The sequence below is a fragment of the Balaenoptera musculus genome, chromosome 20, assembly GCF_009873245.2.
Source record: "Balaenoptera musculus isolate JJ_BM4_2016_0621 chromosome 20, mBalMus1.pri.v3, whole genome shotgun sequence".
Taxonomy (NCBI): Eukaryota; Metazoa; Chordata; class Mammalia; order Artiodactyla; family Balaenopteridae; genus Balaenoptera; species Balaenoptera musculus.
In genome coordinates this window covers 55,816,865-55,837,453 of record NC_045804.1, presented here as the reverse complement: position 1 = coordinate 55,837,453, position 20,589 = coordinate 55,816,865, and the positions used below count along the sequence as shown (strand labels likewise).

Sequence of the window (20,589 nt, the reverse complement as noted above, 5' to 3'; positions counted from 1 at the left end):
TTGTCACAAATGACCACAGTAACTCAGGATGTTAATAATGGTAACTGGGGTAATTAGGAGAAGTATGAGGAGCACCTGTGAACTCTAGTTTCCTCTCAGTTTTTTCTGAAAACATAAAGCTGCTAAAAAAAAGCCTATTAATTAAAAATATACCTAATATACCTATTAATTAAAAATATACCTAAGAGTTATAGAAGAGAGATTCTGAAGAGAAAATCGAGAGATCTCATATACACACAAAAATATTTCCAACAGGAAAGAAGGAGCAGTAAAGAGGAGCAATAATGAAAAAAATTATGCACGAATTTTTTATGGGAGAAAGATTTACATATTTAAATCAAAGGACAAAATTAATGTTAGGCGAATTTAATAAAAGTAAGCATAGATTATCTGAATTAAAATTCTAATTTCAAGGAATTTAAATATAACGGGAAAAAATTAGGCACATTTTCCCCCCACAAACATAAACACCAAAATAATAAAAAGCAATTAAAACATAATTCTGCTGGAAAAATATGTAGCTCAAGTGTTTTACATCAAGCCAGTATTTTGTATGTGCAAATGTGACAGAGACTTTCTTAGATATATTTGGGGATGCAGAAAATATGCCTCATATATGCCAGTCCTAAAAAAAAAATGACCAAAAATGTCCTGCTCACTAGAAATGAGCCATAGCAGAGAATTGAAGAATAAGAGACTAATGCATAAAAGAACGGTGATGCATAATGAAAGCATAAAAATGGCAACATTTAAACGATCATTGTTACTAAGTTCAAAAAGCAATGTAAATTTTAAAAAAAACCTAATTCTTGAAAGAATCTACATCATATGTCATGAAGTATTTACAAGTACCAATCAGATTAGAGGACACAAACATTTTAATAAATTCCAAATTATAGGAATTATACAGGCACAAAATGCAGGAATAACACTTTAAAACGTGTTAACACTAGTATAAACACACACACACACACAACTTTGTGGCCCTTTACAACTTTCCTAAATAACCCAGGGCAAGGAAGAAATCAAAAGAGCAATTTTAGACTATTTAGAAAATAATGGTTCCTGAACCAAGATGGCAGAGTAGAAGGATGTGCTCTCACTCCCTCTTGTGAGAACACCAGAATCACAACTAGCTGCTGAACAGTCATCAACAGGAAGACACTGGAACTCACCAAAAAAATACCCCACATCCAAAGACAAAGAAGAAGCCACAATGAGACGGTAGGAGGGGCGCAATCACAATAAAATCAAATCCCATAACTGCTGGGTGGGTGACTCACAAACTGGAGAACACTTATACCACAGAAGTCCACCCACTGGAGTGAAGGTTCTGAGCCCCACGTCAGGCTTCTGAACCTGGGGGTCTGGCAACGGGAGGAGGAATTCCTAGAGAATCAGAATCTGAAGGCTAGTGGGATTTGACTGCAGGACTTCGACAGGACTGGGGGAAACAGAGACCCCACTCTTGGAGGTCACACACAAAGTAGTGTGCGCATCAGGACCCAGGGGAAGGAGCAGTGACCCCAGGAAGACTGAACCAGACCTACCTGCTAGTGTTGGAGGGTCTCCTACAGAGGTGGGGGGGCGGCTATGGCTCACTGTGATGACAAGGACACTGGCAGCAGAAGTTCTGGGAAGTACTCCTTGGCGTGAGCCCTCTCAGAATCCACCATTAGCCCCACCAAAGAGCCCAGGTAGGCTCCAGTGTTGGGTTGCTTCAGGCCAAACAACCAACAGAGAGGGAACCCAGCCCCACCCATCAGCAGTCAAGCGGATTAAAGTTTTACTGAGCTCTGCCCACCAGAGCAACACCCAGCTCTACCCACCACCAGTCCCTCCCATCAGGAAACTTGCACAAGCCTCTTAGATAGCCTCATCCACCAAAGGGCAGACAGCAGAAGCCAGAAGAACTACAATCCTGCAGCCTGTGGAACAAAAACCACATTCACAGAAGGATAGACAAGGTGAAAAGGCAGAGGGCTATGTAGCAGATGAAGGAACAAGATAAAACCCCAGAAAAACAACTAAATGAAGTGGAGATAGGCAACCTTCCAGAAAAATAATTCAGAATAATGATGGTGAACATGATCCAGGACCTTGGAAAAAGAATGGAGGCAAAGATCAAGAAGATGCAAGGAATGTTTTACAAAGACCTAGAAGAATTAAAGAACAAACAAACAGAGATGAACAATATAATAACTGAACTGAAAACTACACTAGAAGGAATCAATAGCAGAATAACTGAGGCAGAAGAACGGATAAGTGACCTGGAAGACAGAATGGTGGAATTCACTGCTGCAGAACAGAATAAAGAAAAAAGAATGAAAAGAAATGAAGACAGCCTAAGAGACCTCTGGGACAACATTAAACGCAACAAAAATCGCATTATAGGGGTTCCAGAAGGAGAAGAGAGAGAGAAAGGACCCGAGAAAATATTTGAAGAGATTATAGTCGAAAACTTCCCTAACATGGGAAAGGAAATAGCCACCCAGTTCAGGAAGCACAGAGAGTCCCATACAGTATAAACCCAAGGAGAAACACGCCAAGACACATAGTAATCAAATTGGCAAAAATTAAAGGCAAAGAAAAATTATTGAAAGCAGCAAGGGAAAAACAACAAATAACATACAAGGGAACTCCAATAAGGTTAACAGCTGATTTCTCAGCAGAAACTCTACAAGCCAGAAGGGAGTGGCATGATACACTTAAAGTGATGAAAGCGAAGAACCTACAACCAAGATTACTCTACCCAGCAAGGATCTCATTCAGATTTGATGGAGAAATCAAAAGCTTTACAGACAAGCAAAAGCTAAGAGAATTCAGCACCACCAAACCAGCTCTACCACAAATGCTAAAGGAACTTCTCTAAGTGGGAAACACAAGAGAAGAAAAGGACCTACAAAAACAAACCCAAAACAATTAATAAAATGGCAATAGGAACATACATATTGATAATTACCTTAAACGTGAATGGATTAAATGCTCCAACCAAAAGACACAGGCTCACTGAATGTATACAAAAACAACACCCATATATATGCTGTCTACAAGAGACCCACTTCAGACCTAGGGACACATTCAGACTAAAAGTGAGGGGATGGAAAAAGATATTCCATGCAAATGGAAATCAAAAGAAAGCTGGAGTAGCAATACTCATACCAGATAAAATAGACTTTAAAATAAAGAATGTTACAAGAGACAAGGAAGGACACAACATAATGATCAAGGGATCAATCCAAGAAGAAGATATAACAATTATAAATATATATGCACCCAACATAGGACCACCTCAATACATAAGGCAACTGCTAACAGCTATGAAAGAGGAAATCGACAGTAACACAATAATAGTCGGGGACTTTAACACCTCACTTACACCAATGGACAGATCATCCAAAGTGAAAATAAATAAGGAATCATAAGCTTTAAATGACACAATAGACCAGATAGATTTAATTGATATTTATAGGACATTCCATCCAAAAACAGCAGATTACACTTTCTTCTCAAGTGCACATGGAACATTCTCCAGGATAGATCACATCTTGGGTCACAAATCAAGCCTCAGTAAATTTAAGAAAATTGAAATCATATCAAGCATCTTTTCTGACCACAATGCTACGAGATTAGAAATAAATTACAGGGAAAAAAACGTAAAAAACACAAACACATGGAGGCTAAACAACACATTACTAAATAACCAAGAGATCACTGAAGAAATCAAAGAGGAAATCAAAAAATACCTAGAGACAAATGACAATGAAAACACGATGATCCAAAACCTACAGGATGCAGCAAAAGCAGTTCTAAGTGGGAAGTTTATAGCTATACAAGCCTACCTCAAGAAACAAGAAAAATATCAAATAAACAATCTAACCTTACACCTAAAGGAACTACAGAAAGAAGAACAAACAAAACCCAAAGTTAGCAGAAGGAAAGAAATCATAAGGATCAGAGCAGAAATAAATGAAATAGAAAAAAGAAAACAATAGCAAAGATCAATAAAACTAAAAGCTGGTTCTTTGAGAAGATAAACAAAATTGATAAACCATTAGCCAGACTCACCAAGAAAAAGAGGGAGAGGACTCAAATCAATAAAATTAGAAATGAAAAAGGAGAAGTTAAAACAGACACCGCAGAAATACAAAGCATCCTAAGAGACTACTACAAGCAACTATATGCCAATAAAATGGACAACCTGGAAGAAATGGACAAATTCTTAGAAAGGTATAACCTTCCAAGACTGAACCAGGAAGAAATAGAAAGTATGAACAGACCAGTCACAAGTAATGAAATTGAAACTGTGATTAAAAATCTTCCAACAAACAGAAGTCCAGGAACAGATGGCTTCACAGGTGAATTCTATCAAACATTTAGAGAAGAGCTAACCCCCATCCTTCTAAAACTCTTCCAAAAAATTGCAGAGGAAGGAACACTCCCAAACTCATTGTATGAGGCCACCATCACCCTGATACCAAAACCAGACAAAGATGTCACAAAAAAAGAAAATTACAGACCAATATCACTGATGAATATAGATGCAAAAATCCTCAACAAAATACTAGCAAACAGAATCCAACAACACATTAAAAGAATCATACACCATGATCAAGTGGGATTTATCCCAAGGATGCAAGGATTCTTCAATATATGCAAATCAATCAATGTGATACACCATATTAACAAGTTGAAGAAAAAAACCCATATGATCATCTCAATAGATGCAGAAAAAACTTTCAACAAAATTCAACACCCATTTATCATAAAAACTCTCCAGAAAGTGGGCATAGAGGGAACTTACCTCAATATAATGAAGGCCATATACGACAAACCCACAGCAAACATCATTCTCAATGGTGAAAAACTGAAAGCATTTCCTCTAAGATCAGGAACAAGACAAGGATGTCCACTCTCGCCACTATTATTCAACATAGTTTTGGAAGTCCTAGCCACGGCAATCAGAGAAGAAAAAGAAATAAAAGGAATACAAATTGGAAAACAAGAAAGAAAACTGTCACTGTTTGCAGATGACATGATACTATACATAGAGAGTCCTAAAGATGCCACCAGAAAACTACTAGAGCTAATCAATGAATTTGGTAAAGTTGCAGGATACAAAATTAACACACAGAAATCTCTCGCATTCCTATATACTAATGATGAAAAATCTGAAAGAGAAATTAAGGAAACACTCCCATTTACCACTGCAACAAAAAGAATAAAATACCTAGGAATAAACCTACCTAGGGAGACAAAAGACCTGTATGCAGAAAACTATAAGACACTGATGAAAGAAATTAAAGATGATTCCAACAGATGGAGAGATATACCATGTTCTTGGATTGGAAGAATCAATATTGTGAAAATGACTATACTACCCAAAGCAATGTACAGATTCAATGCAATCCCTAGCAAATTACCAATGGCATTTTTTACAGAACTAGAACAAAAAATCTTAAATTTGTATGGAGACACAAAAGACCCTGAATAGCCAAAGCAGTCTTGCGGGAAAAAAACGGAGCTGGAGGAAACAGACTTCCTGACTTCAGACTATCCTACAAAGCTACAGTAATCAAGACAATATGGTACTGGCACAAAAACAGAAATATAGATCAATGGAACAAGATAGAAAGCCCAGAGATAAATTCACGTACCTATGGTCAACTAATCTATGACAAAGGAGGCAAGGATATACAATGAAGAAAAGACAGTCTCTTCAATAAGTGGTGCTGGGAAAACTGGACAGCTACATGTAAAAGAATGAAATTAGAACACTCCCTAACACCATACACAAAAATAAACTCAAAATGGATTAGAGACCTAAATGTAAGACCGGACACTGTAAAACTCTTAGAGGAAAACATAGGAAGAACACTCTTTGACATGAATCACAGCAAGATCTTTTTTGATCCACCTCCTAGAGTAATGGAAATAAAAACAGAAATAAACAAATGGGACCTAATGAAACTTCAAAGCTTTTGCACAGCAAAGGAAACCATAAACAAGACGAAAAGACAACCCTCAGAATGGGAGAAAATATTTGCAAATGAATCAACAGACAAAGGATTAATCTCCAAAATATATAAACAGCTCATGCAGCTCAATATTAAACAAACAACCTGATCCAAAAATGGGCAGAAGACCTAAATAAACATTTCTCCAAAGAAGACCTACAGATGGCCAAGAAGCACATGAAAAGCTGCTCAACATCACTAATTATTAGAGAAATGCAAATCAAAACTACAATGAGGTATCACCTCATATGAGTTAGAATGGGCATCATCAGAAAATCTACAAACAACAAATGCTGGAGAGGGTGTGGAGAAAAGGGAACCCTCTTGCACTGTTGGGGGGAATGTAAATTGATACAGCCACTATGGAGAACAGTATGGAGGTTCCTTAAGAAACTAAAACTAGAATTACCATATGACCCTGCAATCCCTCTACTGGGCATATACCCAGAGAAAACCATAATTCAGAAAGACACATGCACTCCAATGTTCATTGCAACACTATTTACAATAGCCAGGTCATGGAAACAACCTAAATGCCCATCAACAGATGAATGGATAAAGAAGATGTGGTGTATGTATACAATGGAATATTACTCAGCCACCAAACGGAATGAAATTGGGTCATTTGTAGAGACGTGGATGGATCTAGAGACTGTCATACAAAGTGAAGTAAGTTAGAAAGAGAAAAACAAATATCATATATTAACGCATATATGTGGAACCTAGAAAAATGGTACAGATGAACCGGTTTGCAGGGCAGGAATTGAGACACAGATGTAGAGAACAAACGTATGGACACCAAGGGGGGAAAGCCGCAGGGGGGTGGGGGTGGTGGTGTGCTGAATTGGGCGATTGGGATTGACATGTATACACTGATGTTTATAAAACTGATGACTAATAAGAACCTGCTGTATAAAAAATAAAATAAAATAAAATTCAAAAAATAAAAATAAAGTATAAAAGTTTCATACATAAAAAAAAGGAAAATAATGGCAATTTCAAAATTACGTATCACAATTAATAGGCCATGGATCAAGTTGTATTCAGAGATGAATTTATCACCTTAAGTACAATTGGAATAACTGAACTAAGATTTCAACTCAACTCATAATTTAGGATGCAGTCAGGCTCTGCTGTTTATGTGGCTATGACGAATTACTGACAGCAAGCCTGCTTTACGTTTTCTTATTTGCCACTAGCCTTTTCCCACGATGCTAGGACATTTATGGCTGTTCTTGTTATTGCTCCAGCTAAGAATGGAAAGAACCTTGCCTAGATGATGGTTTTCAAGTGCTGATTGGCCAGTGCACACTGAAGGCGTTTGTCATCACTAGATGGGGTTCCTTACAGATGTGTTATTTGAAACTGGGGCTTCATGGGGGATTTTAGGTTTGTTTCTCCTGGTTCTCCTGGTAGCATTCTTAAGGTGTATGCATTGTAACAGGAGGGGGAGAGGGACGAGCAAAGAGGCCGGTGAAGGATGTTTCTTCTTGATGGCACTTAATAACCTACATAAACTTTCAATGTTTATTCCATGGAACTGGGTTTGAAAAATCACATCATCATCTCCCAGGATGGCAGAGGTCATCATAAGGTCACTATCGTTTTTCTGATCTCTACAAACAAGAGTGGTTTCTCTTAAATTACGCTGACCCACAGAGAGGCCACAGTGGGGGTGGTGGGAGGACTCTCACTTTAGGTCAGTCATCAAAGAACCAGAATTTCATAGTCATGTCCATGACAAGTCAAAAGAGGATTGGAGCCTGCCTGTTAAAAGAGTGCAAACATTACAAGTATGGACATTCTTGTTAGGTACTAAAATAGCTTTTTTCATGTGCACTGCAAGCTTTAAAAAGAGTCACATCATGTTTTCTTTCATACAGAGAAATGCATTATAAGTAGCCATGGAAACACCACATTAGTAGGACTATCCTGCAAAGAGGAGAACATTACACATTTTTGGTATGTTGAAAGAAAAGAATCTAATATCTCATCTGATTTTTTAAGCTAAGATTGTTTCTAGAATGTCCTCGAGCTCTCTAATCTCCTGTTTAATCTCTTTAATCTCGAAAGCGTTATCAACTCTCAGAAGCCTGCTATGCCCAGTGTTTTAACTTCATCATTTATCTGGAAAATGTTCTGAAGGTAATTTTCCTTTGCTACATTAAAAAAGAAAAAAAAAACCTTATCAAGCAAGATAAAGGGAATGACAGATTGTGCTGAATTATCTAAGTCATAGTAGAAGACTAAAAGACTTCTGTTGCTAGAAATTTCTGAAAATCATAATTATCTAGCTTGCCTTTGGTATGCTTGGACCATTTACATGAGCATTTTCACTCACTGGTTAATTGATTCATTCATTTATTCCTTCATTCCTTCATCAGTTCAGTTAGTTAAGTGCCTACTATGTGCTAAGCATCTGTCAGGTCCTGAGCATATAAAAAGCATGTAAAAGACATGATCTTAAGGAGATTATGTGTGGTGAGAGATACAGACAGTGCTCTTAGGGCTAAATCTGGGGACTGTGAGGGCCTAGGAAGAACAACCAACACTACCTATGGGGGTCACAGCGAGGGGGACTGGAGGAACGTACCTGCAGGAATCCCAGCACAAGTCGGGCTGAGCAGGTGAGGGGAAAGAGTGTGAGGGCAACAGGGAGACACACCAGAGCCTAGAGGCACATCTAGAGATTCAGAAGGAGCCCTTGATGACAGGGGTGCTGCAGCGTGAGGCTCTGCAGGAAGTAGGGGGAAGTGAGCCTCCCAAGGTAAGGAGGGTCCAGATCCTGAAGAGCCTTCCCTGTTTTACAGTTTGGATTTTATCCTTAGGGCAATGGAGAGCCACTGAAGGGTTCTAACTAGCAAAGCAACGTGATCAGATCTGTTTTAGAAAGATGATTTTAAATGCCGAATGAAAACGTAATTTGAAATATGACAGGAAAACCAGTTAGGGGATATTCAGCAATGGAGAGGAGATACCAGATAACATCCAGATGAGGGACACCTGTGGCATGAACTGAGGTGGTGACACTGGCGCTGGGCAGAAGTGGACGCATTAGGTGGTTCAGGTAGAATTGAGAGGATGGGGTAGAGGAGGTGGAGGAGAGGGAGGAGTCCAATATGGCGCCCCCATTTGGGACTTTGACCTCTGTGCAGATTGTGGCTCCATTCACCGAGGAGAAGGGACACTGGAGGGCTGGAAGTTTGGTAGAAGGAGGGAGAGAAGACAGTGGACTCTGTTTTGGACAGACTCACTGAGATCGGAGGTCGAGGTTTCCACTAGGCAGCTGGGTGTGTGGGTCTCAAGTGGGCCGGAATAAAGCCATAGCGATGAATGTGAGCCCTGCTGGGGAGTGTTCCCCGTCACAGGGTCCAGAACAGAAGCTGGTGTGGAAGAGGGTGTGTAAAGCAGGGTGAGCAGAGGAAAGCCTCTAGCGCAAAGCGTGTGTCACATGACACCGGAAATGGCGCAATCAGCAAAACCCAGACAATGAAACATTCTGCAGATCTTTAGATTCTGTGACAACTAAGAGACATAAAAACCAAATGCAAAGCACGGATCTTGTTTAAACAAACTAACTGTAAAAAAAACTTATGAGTTATTGGGAAAATTTAAACACTTCCTGGATATTTGATGAGGCATTATTATTAATTTTTTTCAGTATGATAAGACTTATAGTTTTTTTATAGTTTTTTTTTGTTCTATTCTTTTTTTTGTTCTATTCTTTTTTATTGCAGTAAAATACACATAAAATTTACCATCTCCGTCATTTCTAAGTGTACGGTTTAGCGGCATTAAATGCATTCATAATGTTGTGCAACCATCACCATCCATCTGCATAGCCCTTTTCCTCTTGTAAAACGGAAACTCTGTCCCTATTAAACACTAACTCCCCATTGCCCTTCCCCCCAGCCCCTGGCGACCACCATTCTACTTTCTGTCTCTATTTTGACTTATCTAAGCATCTCTAGGAATCATACAGTATTTGTATTTTTGTGACTGGCATATTTCACTTAGCATAATGTTGTGGTTATGTTTGATTTTACAAAAAAACTTTTAGAGATACATATAGTATTGTTGACAGATAAAACGATGTGATATTTGACATCTAATGCAAAATAATCTTGCAGAGCAGATGGTGGGGGAGAGATTATGGTGTAGATGAAACAAGAAAACAAGAATGGCCAGGAGTTGCTAACTGTTGAGGCTGGATGATGGGTACGTGGGGATTCACTGAACTATTCTATTTTTGTGTACATTTGAGATTTTCCATAAGGAAAGCTAAAGATTAAAAAGAGTGTTCCCTGAATTTATGGTTACCAGGGTGGGGGGGAGGGATAGATTGGGAGTTTGGGATTGACATGTACACACTGCTATATTTAAAATAAAATACCTCGCTATGAAAAAAAAAAAAAAAGCGTTTCTCCCACCCCCATGGCCAAATTCATGCAATAGAACTGTTTTCCCAAGTGAAATCAATCCACAAAGTATAGGCTGAAGGACAGCTGTCCTTATATGCATGAGGCTAGGAACCCAGGACCCATAGCTCTGGTTTCCGTGTAACCTCCGTGCCCTGCCTCTTGGCTTCCCCAAACTCTAGTTCTTGCTGAAAACACTGCTGATAAATAGATTGCCATGTAGGAAGTGGGTCATGAGTAATAGCATCACCAGTGACATACTTCAGCTTCCCCCTCATGCCCTGAAGAGACAGGGAGCAGATAGCCCAGTACAGGACATCATATTTACCTTCAAGGAGTCAAGCGAGTTCCCTGGATTTCTTCATAATAGCTGGTATCAGGTTCCACAGGCAATAATCATTCTGCAACCATCATTTTCACTGGAGAAAAACACACTGCGTTTCTGTCACACAGCAAACAATTTCTTGAATATGTTTTACTTTTAATTTTAGCCTTATTTAGTGAATTTTAAAGTCCAGGAAAAATAAAAATGTGCTGTAAAGCGATACAGAGTGTTTTCCTATAGACTGCACACTACCAGTTACATCTTAAATAACCATGATTCATTCATCAAAACTAAGAATGTAACAGTGTACAGTGCTATTCACTGAACTACAGACTTCACTTGGATTTCCTATCTACTGGAAATAGATAGACAGGAAATCCTGGAAAAAGCAGAAATGCTTTTTCTGCTCTAGGATTCAATCCAATATCCACATTGTCTTTAGTTATCACATCTCCTCCGTCTCCTCCAACATGTGACGGTTCTCCATCCTTCCTGTCTTTCATGACCTTGACAGTGAAGTGTGCTTATTTGAAAATTAATGTACAGTCATACCATCCTTCAGGACTGCAGGATTCCATGAAAAGCAGGGGGCAGCTAGCCTTACAGACAGCAACTGGTAATTGGGCTGGTGAAGAAGTTTTAGAAGCTGAAACACTCTCTTGTTCCTTAAAACTTCTTTCATCCTCTACTTGCCTTTCTCTCCTTTCCAATCTAGTGAAACTCTTCCAGTTGGGAATCAGCCAAAATGACCATCCTCTATGAAGAAAGAGATTCTATTTACAGGCCAAGTTGGTACTTGCTGGTTTCTGAAGAGGAAAATGCAACACAGCCATAGTGAAAACCTCTCAAATGTTTTTACAGGGAAGGTGATGACTTGGCCATTCTGCATCGAGCGGAGCCCACTATACTACAACCAGTCATGGCGCTGGCCCTTGAGATACTCCTTTTAAAGCCAGGTTTGCTCAACCACTCACATTTTCATAAAAAAATTACTGCAACAAAACACAAAACAAACCTGGCTTAGCTTAGTGAGAGCTGCTGCTTTATTGATGCATTTGCTTTATGGTCTAAAATGGGGTTTTAATAAATTTCTGCTCTGGTGGACACATTCAGAGCTGACGTATTTTATATCTGGGTTGCTCCTTCCTGCCAGGGCTTAGCATTCTTCATCTCCCTCGGGGTCTCTAGGAAGGCAAAATGCACACTTACCACTACTTAGAATCCTACTTGCCTTGGGCGCTCCCAAATCCCAAAATGTATTACATCAAGTGTGAACAGGTCAACTCGCCCTCACCATCTCTGCGGTAGCTTTGTTTTCATCAATAAATTTAAAGATAAACTATCAAATCAGAAATCATGCTCAAATGCAAACACGGCGAAGACTCACTAATCTAGACTCCACTAACTCCAAGTCTGTCATGATTATTCATAAGTGGTAATGACGCTTTAAGTAAAAAAATTGGACATTATGTCTTTCTCTATGAATTTTCAGTTTGCTCAGGGATAAAGTAGATCTATTCAGATGTCAGTTGCTATTTCAAAAGAAGGATTGATCCTATGAAATTAAAGTTTTTTCTAATATACTTCAGGATCTAGAGATTTTTCTGTGGTAAGGGATCCCGATATTGATATATTATGGCGTGATGGTACAATTCATTACTTGGTTGATAATAGATACCATCCTTGGACTAATGGGACCACTTCTTTAAAAGGGATGTACAATTTAGAATTTTTACCGTCAACTGATTTTCTCCTTAGTTGTATTATAAGCTCCTTGAATTTAAGGATTATGCATTTTATATCTTTTGTGTCCCTAACTCACTGTCTCCATCGCAGCCTCACTGTGGGGCTCAGAAAAATGCCTCACGTATAGGAAATACTTAGTGTTTGGGGAAATTTGCAGTCTTTAAAATACCGAACCCTTCCATCCATGAATATAGTAAATCCTTTATTTCTTTCCCCCTCCCATAAGGTTTTGTTGCTTTCTCCATAAAAATCTGACACACCATTTGTTAGATTTACTTCTGGACACCTTAAAAGTTTTATTGCCATGGTTAATAATGTCCTTTAACAATAACTATTGATTTTTGTATATTGATTTCTAGCAAACTTACTGAACTTTCTTATTAGTATTAATATTTATTTGCAGATTCTCCTGGGTAGTCTATGTAAACATGTATTCTTTGTACTAATTACGTTATACCTTTTCTGCAATCTTTAGCTTTTCGTGTCTATTGTGCTTTTTAAAACTGAGATATAATTATCAACCAATAAAATGCATAGGTCCTAATTATTTAGTTCAATTAGTTCTGACAACTATACACACTTGTGTAATGAACACCCCAATCAAGATATAGAGCATTTTCATCACTCCAAGACATTCCTTTGCAGTCAGTTCCCACCTCCCAGCCCTAGGCAACCAACAGTCTGCTTTTCTGCGGCTATCAATCAGTGTTTCCTGTTCTTGAACGTTATAGAAATGGAATCACACAGGATACTTTATTTGGGTACTGGCTGCTTTTGCACGGCACAGTGTTGTCTTAAATTTCATTTATATTGCTGCCTGCATCAGTAATCCATCCTTGTATGACTGAATAATATTCCATTGTTTGGATCTCCCACAGTTTGTTATCCCATCTCCACGTCAATAGAATTGGGTTGTTTTGAATTTGGGGCCATTATGAATAAGGCTGCTATAAACATTTCAATCTTTTAACTTTTTCTTTTATTTTCTCATTATGTTAGCTAGGACCTGTAGTCTGACATTTAATGTCAATATTTGCAACGGGCTTTTGAAGACATACTTCATCAAGTTGAGAGAGTTCCCACTTATTCCTAGTTTACTTGAGAGGATTTATTTATTTATTTGAGGGAGGTATCTTTGTTTAATCAAGAATGATTACTGGATTGTATTAAATGTCTTTTCTGCATCTATTGAAATGATCTTTCTCCTTTCATCTGTTAATGTGATGATGATATTAATCTACCTTCTAAGGCGTCTTTACATTCTTGGATAAATCTTAATTAGCAACGAGTTAAGAGATTACTTTGCCAGATTTAAAAAATAATGGGTGATTTCTTACATTTGTCTCTTTGTGCATGTATGAAAGGAGCCTAATGTTTTCAGTTTTGTCTCAAGGCTTAATGGCCCCATAAAATGAGCTGAGTGGATTTTTTTTCTATTTTTCTGAAGCAATTTTACGATATTAAAATTATCCATGTCTTGAAGACAGAAGTTACCTGTAAAACCAACCAGGCTTGGCGATCGTGCCTGTGTATGTCTGGGGAGAACAGCAGGGGGCAGGTGGGCTGATTCAGTTTCTCTGATAGCAACGTGTATGCTCACATTTCATATCTCTTCTTGAGTCAATTTTGTTGTAATATTTTTCCAGAAAATTGCCCTTTTCATCTGCGTTTTCACGTTTATTGGCATTGTTCATAGTATTTATCTTTTATTTTTCTACTGCATCTCTATTATGTTCTTTCCGTTCAGAGTATTGTTTATTTTTACTTTAATTTCTCTTCTTCTGATCATGTTAGCCAGATGTTTGCCTATTTAATTTGCCTTCCAAAAGAGCCATTTTTTTCCTTTTGTTACTCCTCTTGACTGTGTCTTTGTTTGTAATGTTATCAACTTCCTCTCTTATCTTTATTATTTCCTTCCTTCTAATTCCTTTGGGTTTACTCTGCTGCCCTGTTCTTTTTCTAACCTTTGATTTACATGCTAAGTACAGTCTTTTCCAACCCTTCTTCTTTGTTTCTTATGTGCATTTAAAGATGTATTTCAATTGTTTACAGTGGTGTACTGGAACCAAGGGTAGCCGGCTCATTTTGGGCTGTGAGAGTTCATTTTGTGTATTTCTTCCCAATTCCACCTCCACCCTTGGTTGGTAGCTTGAAACAGATCTGGTGGGATACTTACAGTATGGATGGGCAAATGCTATAAATCGTACCTTCCTTGCCCTCCGCACCCACACACACACACACACACACATACACACACACACACACACACACACACACACACACCCTGCCCAACACTGAGAGCCTCTTAGAAAACATTTACCCACACGACACTTGTTGTTTTCCAGACTTCGTATTTAACGTTTGTATTATGATTTGGTTCTAAAATTCCCTTATTTCTTCTTTACTCATTGGTTGCTTAAAAATACATTTAAAAAAAAATTTCCAATCATATTAAATCATTTTGTTGTTGTTGATTTTTAATTTTATTGTGATGTAGGCTGTAGGATATCAATTCTTTGGCATTGGTTCGGACTTGGTTGGTAGCATACTATATGGTCAACTTATTTAAAATATTCCATGTATACCTGAAAACGTGAGTATTCTTTAATTCTCAGGGTTCTACACACCTCCCTTTGATCAGCTTGTTAATTGTAGCCGTCCAAATAGTCTCTATCGTTACTTTTTGTCTGCTTAATCTGTCAGTTCTGGGAAAGGAATATTAAAATCTTCCACTATACTGGTTTGTAAATTTCTTTTTGTTTTCCACCAATTTTTGCTTTATATAATTTGAAGCTAAATTGTTAGGTACAGTATATGATTACTACAGCTTTCTGATAAAGTTTCCCTTTTATTAATGTGTAGTGTCCTTTTTACCCTTAACAGCATATTTTGCCTTAATTATTTTTTTATCTGTTACTTATGTCAACATAGTGGCTTTTTCCAGTTAATATCTGCCTGGTATATAATAGCTTTCAATCCTTTATCACTCACCTTTTCATTGTATTTTCGGTATGTTTCTTATAAACAGCATATAGCTAATTTTTTCCCATCATCTTTACTCTTCTGATAACAGAATTCTAAGTTGCTGTTATTTTCCCTCACTACTTTGAAGCTATTACTCCATGTCTTCCAGCCTCTAATAATACTGTTAGAAATTCTGCCGCCATTTAAGTTGTTGTTCTATTATTGATCATTTATTTTTTCTTCCTGAATATTTTGGTTTCCTCATTTCACTGCAATGAGTCTAAGTGTGAATTTATTTGTATTTATTATGCTTAGGTTTCCTGTGTTTCTTTAATCTGAAGATTTTTTTTATCAAGTCTGGATAATTGTCAACTATTATCATATGAACATCGTTTCTACCCCACTATATTTATTCCCTCTTTTTGGAACTCTTGTTAGATATACAGTTGACCCTTGAACAAGTGGGGTTTAGGGATGCCGACCCTCCATGCTGCTGAAAACCTGCATACAGTCAGCCCTCCAGACCCACGGCTCTGCATCCAAGGACTCAAGGAATTCGATTCAAGGAATTTTAGATTGTACAGTGCTGCAGTATATATTTATTGAAAAATACCCATGTAAAAGTGGACTGCTCAGTTCAAACCTGTGTTGTTCAAGGGCCAACTGTATGTTGAATTTTTTCCATCTATATTCCATGTCTTCTAAATTTCCTGTCTTCTAGTATCTTCCCATCTGTGCTCTGGGCAGTATACCTAGACAGGCTTCCAGTTCATCAATTCTCTTTCCACCTTTTTTTTTTTTTTCATACTCTTTAATACCTTTCTTTCTTCTTCGTGTCACACTGGGTTCTCCTTCAGATTATTTTTCAATTACATTTTTGGGCTGTAGTTTTCATGTTTCCTTTTTCTGTTGACTTTCATTCACCATGAATCATTTCCCTGTGCATTTTGTAATATGGGATTACAAGAGGGACTTTATTTTCCTTTGGGACTCCTGGCAGCCTGAGTTGTCAAGGGTCCCTCCAGTGTGTTCCGTTTGCTTCTTCTGAACATCCCAGAGCCAGCAGAGCCCAAGAGCGATTTTATTACATTACCCTTCAGCGCAGGGATTTCCCACACCACAAACGCAGCGCGGAGCAAACTCTGAACACACAGGCCCGAGATGCTGAGTTTTCATGGGAGAATTATTTATTGATTTAGTCTCCTGATTTCCCAGCGAGAGTCATGGCTGAGACAACTTCCATCTTGTGTCTCTGGACCGGCGGGCAGAGTTTATTAGTCCCAGTTTTCATTGAGTTAGCAGTCCATCAGTGGTCGAATTCCTAGCTAACCAGATTAGATAACTTCCCCCTGACACCACTCCACACCACCCTGGCTGGGGCATGAGGTCATACACCTACCTCAGCGGCCCACAGCCCCCTCCCAGCTTCTGACTTGTATGCTTTCCCGTTTTGCTCTTGAGCACAGCCATAGATTTTTTTGTGTTACGATAAAATATTCATAACATATAATTTACCATTTAAACCATTTTAAGCGTACAATTCAGTGGCACTTCCTACTTTCATACTGTTGTGCAACCATTACTACCTTCCATCTCCAGAACATTTTTTCATCTTCCCAAACTTGAACTCCATAGCTACTTAACACTAACTCGCCACTGTCCCCCTCCCCCCACCCCCAGAACCACCATCCTACTTTCTTTTCTTTTTTTTTTTAAAGAGTGAATTTTTTTATGGTACGTAAACCCCAGTAAGGCTGTTTTAATTTTTATTTATTTATTTATGGCTGTGTTGGGTCTTTGTTTCTGTGCGAGGGCTTTCTCTAGTTGCGGCAAGTGGGGGCCACTCTTCACCGCAGTGCGCGGGCCTCTCACTATCGCGGCCTCTCTTGTTGCGGAGCACAGGCTCCAGATGCGCAGGCTCCAGATGCGCAGGCTCAGTAGGTGTGGCTCACGGGCCTAGTTGCTCCACGGCATGTGGGATCTTCCCAGACCAGGGCTCGAACCCGTGTCCCCTGCATTGGCAGGCAGATTCTCAACCACTGCGCCACCAGGGAAGTCCCAACCATCCTACTTTCTGTCTCAATGAATTTGATGACCTTAGGTAACTCACATAAGGAGAATCATACAGTATTTGTCCTCTTCTGTCTCAGTTATTTCATTTAGCATACTGTCCACAAGCTTCATCCGTGCTGTAGCAGGTGTCAGAATTTCCTTCCTTTTTAAGGTTGAATAATATTCCGTTGTATGTATAGACCATGTTTTGTTTTTCCATTCATCCACAGATGGACACTTGGGCTTCTACCACCTTTTGGGTATTGTGAATAATACTGCTACGAACATGGGTGTACAAACCTCTCTCCAAGTCCCTGTTTTCAGTTCTTCTGGGCACAGATATATACCTAAAAGTGGAGTTCCTGGATCATATGGTAATTTTATGTTTAATTTTTTGGGGAACTACCATACCATTTTCTACTGCAACAGCCACAGATTTTCTTAAAAGCTGTACTATTTTATCCTGCATTTCTATATGTTATTAGTGGGAGGTTATACATGGGATCCAAGGCTCCTATCTTCCCAGAACCAAAAATCCTGCCTCCTTTAGCTGATATAATTATTTTTCCCCATATTACTTTTCTTACCCAAGTTCTGGGTCTTTCTGTGACTATTCCAGGTCCCAGATACTCATTTCAGAGTAGCTAAGCTAAAACAAGTCTGTGCAGGCGTATATAAAGTATACATATACCATATATATGGTACATATGTATGGTGTATATATATATATATATATATATGGTATATATTTATGGTATATATGTATGTATACCATATATATTGATTTATTTGTGGCACCTGCAGCTGAATGAAGCAGGGGATACTCCTCTTCCTAATTTGGAAGTACAATGTCTGTCCAGGGGAATGTCTGCTTTGAGTGGATTTGTGTTCACATAAAGATTTTGGGGTTCTTACCATGTAAGAAAATATTTGATCACTAGACTCTGGGTTGTTTTTTCCACTTAAATTATGTGTCCATTCCAAGTGTATTTCCTAACCATGAGTTTGCTAAGCCTCCTTTATTAAAAAAATAACCAGGGTTTAATATAGGGTGCTATCTAATGACTGAGGCAAAATGAAATTCCAGTTCTTTTTTCTGGAGGTTTATAACATCATGAAGTTTCTCTGAGCATGCTAAATTCTTTTATACTATCCTCTTTCCTCCAGATTTCATCTTGAATGTACTGCCACCTTACCTTAAAATTTTTTTCTCTTCCCAAGAGTGAGCAAGTTGTAGCACAAGTCATTTTCTGCTAATGAAAAAACTTCAAGAACATGACTCATTAAATTTCTAGTTATCAAAGAAAATAAAAGTGTATCCCTTTGAAGGGGTGCTTTAATCAAAATTGTATTCACTCATAATTTTAATCAGCGAACCCTTACTGAGCTCCTCACACAGGGACAGGTGATGCATAAACAGGACGTGGTCCCTTCTTCACAAATAGTTCAATATCAGGGGAAGCAATTGGAAAAACAAATAATTTCAGACAGTTATTTCCAACAGGGTGGCAGACTTGCAGCTCTTATCCATTGTTCCTCTGAAAACAATAAAAGTCAGGCTAAACTGCAATGAAAAATTTAAAAGCCTGTACTGATAAGCTGTTATAAAAATAAGGATTCATTAGAGGCCAAAATCAAGTGAAAGTAGAAATGTGCAGGGATGAGCAGAGTACTAAAGAATATTTGCTGGACGTTGGTGACCTAAAGCTTTTGTTTTCACAGCTTCAAGGGGCAGAAGACATGGCTTAGGAGCTGCCCAGGGTGCGGTGTTTAATAGGAGACCCCATCATTAAAGCTGGGACTACCCCTTCCCCCAGAGGCTACCCATGTAAAATTGAGTTAGAATTTATCTTGACACCCAGTGGACACCAAAGAAAATTACCTGATTGAAACTGAATGCTGAGTAAAGGAAAGAAAGTGTCCCCTTTGAAACCATGTCTATACCCATCTCTTCCTCACACTGTTTTGCAGGCAAAATTTAGTCTAACTGAAATCTCTGAAAAATTCTCAAGCCTATAATTTGATTTAAAGTGATCTTGGGTTGGTCGTACCTGCTGGCATCTGGCAAACAGAAACCCAAACCTTCTTTGGAGGATTTCTCTGAAGGAACCCACCTTCAAACTAAATCTCAAAAAATTCCTTTGGAAAAACTTCCAGAAGATCCTAATTTATATAAGAAATACCAAAATAATAATGAAGCAAGTGACCATGACTGAGAGGCAGCAGAAACTAAGGACATCAGTATGAAACATGAAAAGATTTCAGATACTGGAATTGTCAAAGACAGACTGTAAAAGAGTCATATCTAAAGAAATAAATAAGAGGTTAAACTTATGAGCAAGGGAAAAGAAACTGTGAAAATGATCAAGCAGATCTGAAAAAGTCAAATAAAACTTCCTATAGAAATAAAAAATATCATAAATGAAATTTAAAAACTCACTGTCTGAAGTTAACAGCAAATAAGACCCAGCAGAAGAGAGAATTAGTGAGCTAGAAAATAGATATAAATAAATGCTGGACTACATTACAGAGGCTTAAAAGAGATGGACAATCTTTAATCAGAGACCCAGAAGGAGAAGAGAGAATGAAGAGGGAGACGGGAGAGTCGATGTTTGAAGGGATGGATGGTGGATAAGAAAATGACCAGAATTGATGAAAGATACCAGTGCTGAGATTCAGGAAGTCAGAGTTCCTAAAAGGATGTGTAAGAAGGAATACCTACCAGGACACATCATGAAAATGTAGAACACTTAAAGTCAAAGTCAAGATCTTAAATGAAGCCGTAGAGAAAAGACAGATCACCTAGAAAGAAGCTGCTGTTCAGACGGATGCCTAACTTCTCACCAGCAGCAGAAGCCAGAAGTCAGTCAAATCATATCTTCGACATGTTAAGGAAAAATATTAGTTAATTTAGATGATGAACTGGGTCTTGAAGGAGGAGTAGGTAGCTTAGGTCTCATGTTTTCTCAAGGGCTCAGTCTCCCCTGGGCTTCTGCTCCTTCAAAGCAATCATATTTCAGTGAGTGCCCCCGGCCCCGATGGTTCTTATCAAAGGTTCGATGAGGGG

At 38.5% G+C, this 20,589-nt stretch overlaps 1 long non-coding RNA gene across 3 annotated transcripts in view; it reads left to right on the top strand.

Annotated features, from left to right (window-relative positions):
• The window catches only part of LOC118887540, a 149,513-nt gene that overhangs the window by 18,386 nt on the left and 110,538 nt on the right, over positions 1-20,589 (top strand). Inside the window, exons 3-5 of one of the 3 annotated variants that reach the window (XR_005018023.1) lie at positions 7,901-7,979; positions 8,091-8,162; positions 17,753-17,888. The exons of 1 other annotated variant lie outside the window; for it this stretch is intronic. This is a non-coding gene — a long non-coding RNA (uncharacterized LOC118887540). Of the gene's footprint in view, positions 1-7,900; positions 7,980-8,090; positions 8,163-17,752; positions 17,889-20,589 lie in introns of those variants that run through there. One more of the 3 variants, XR_005018025.1, reaches the window with a different exon arrangement.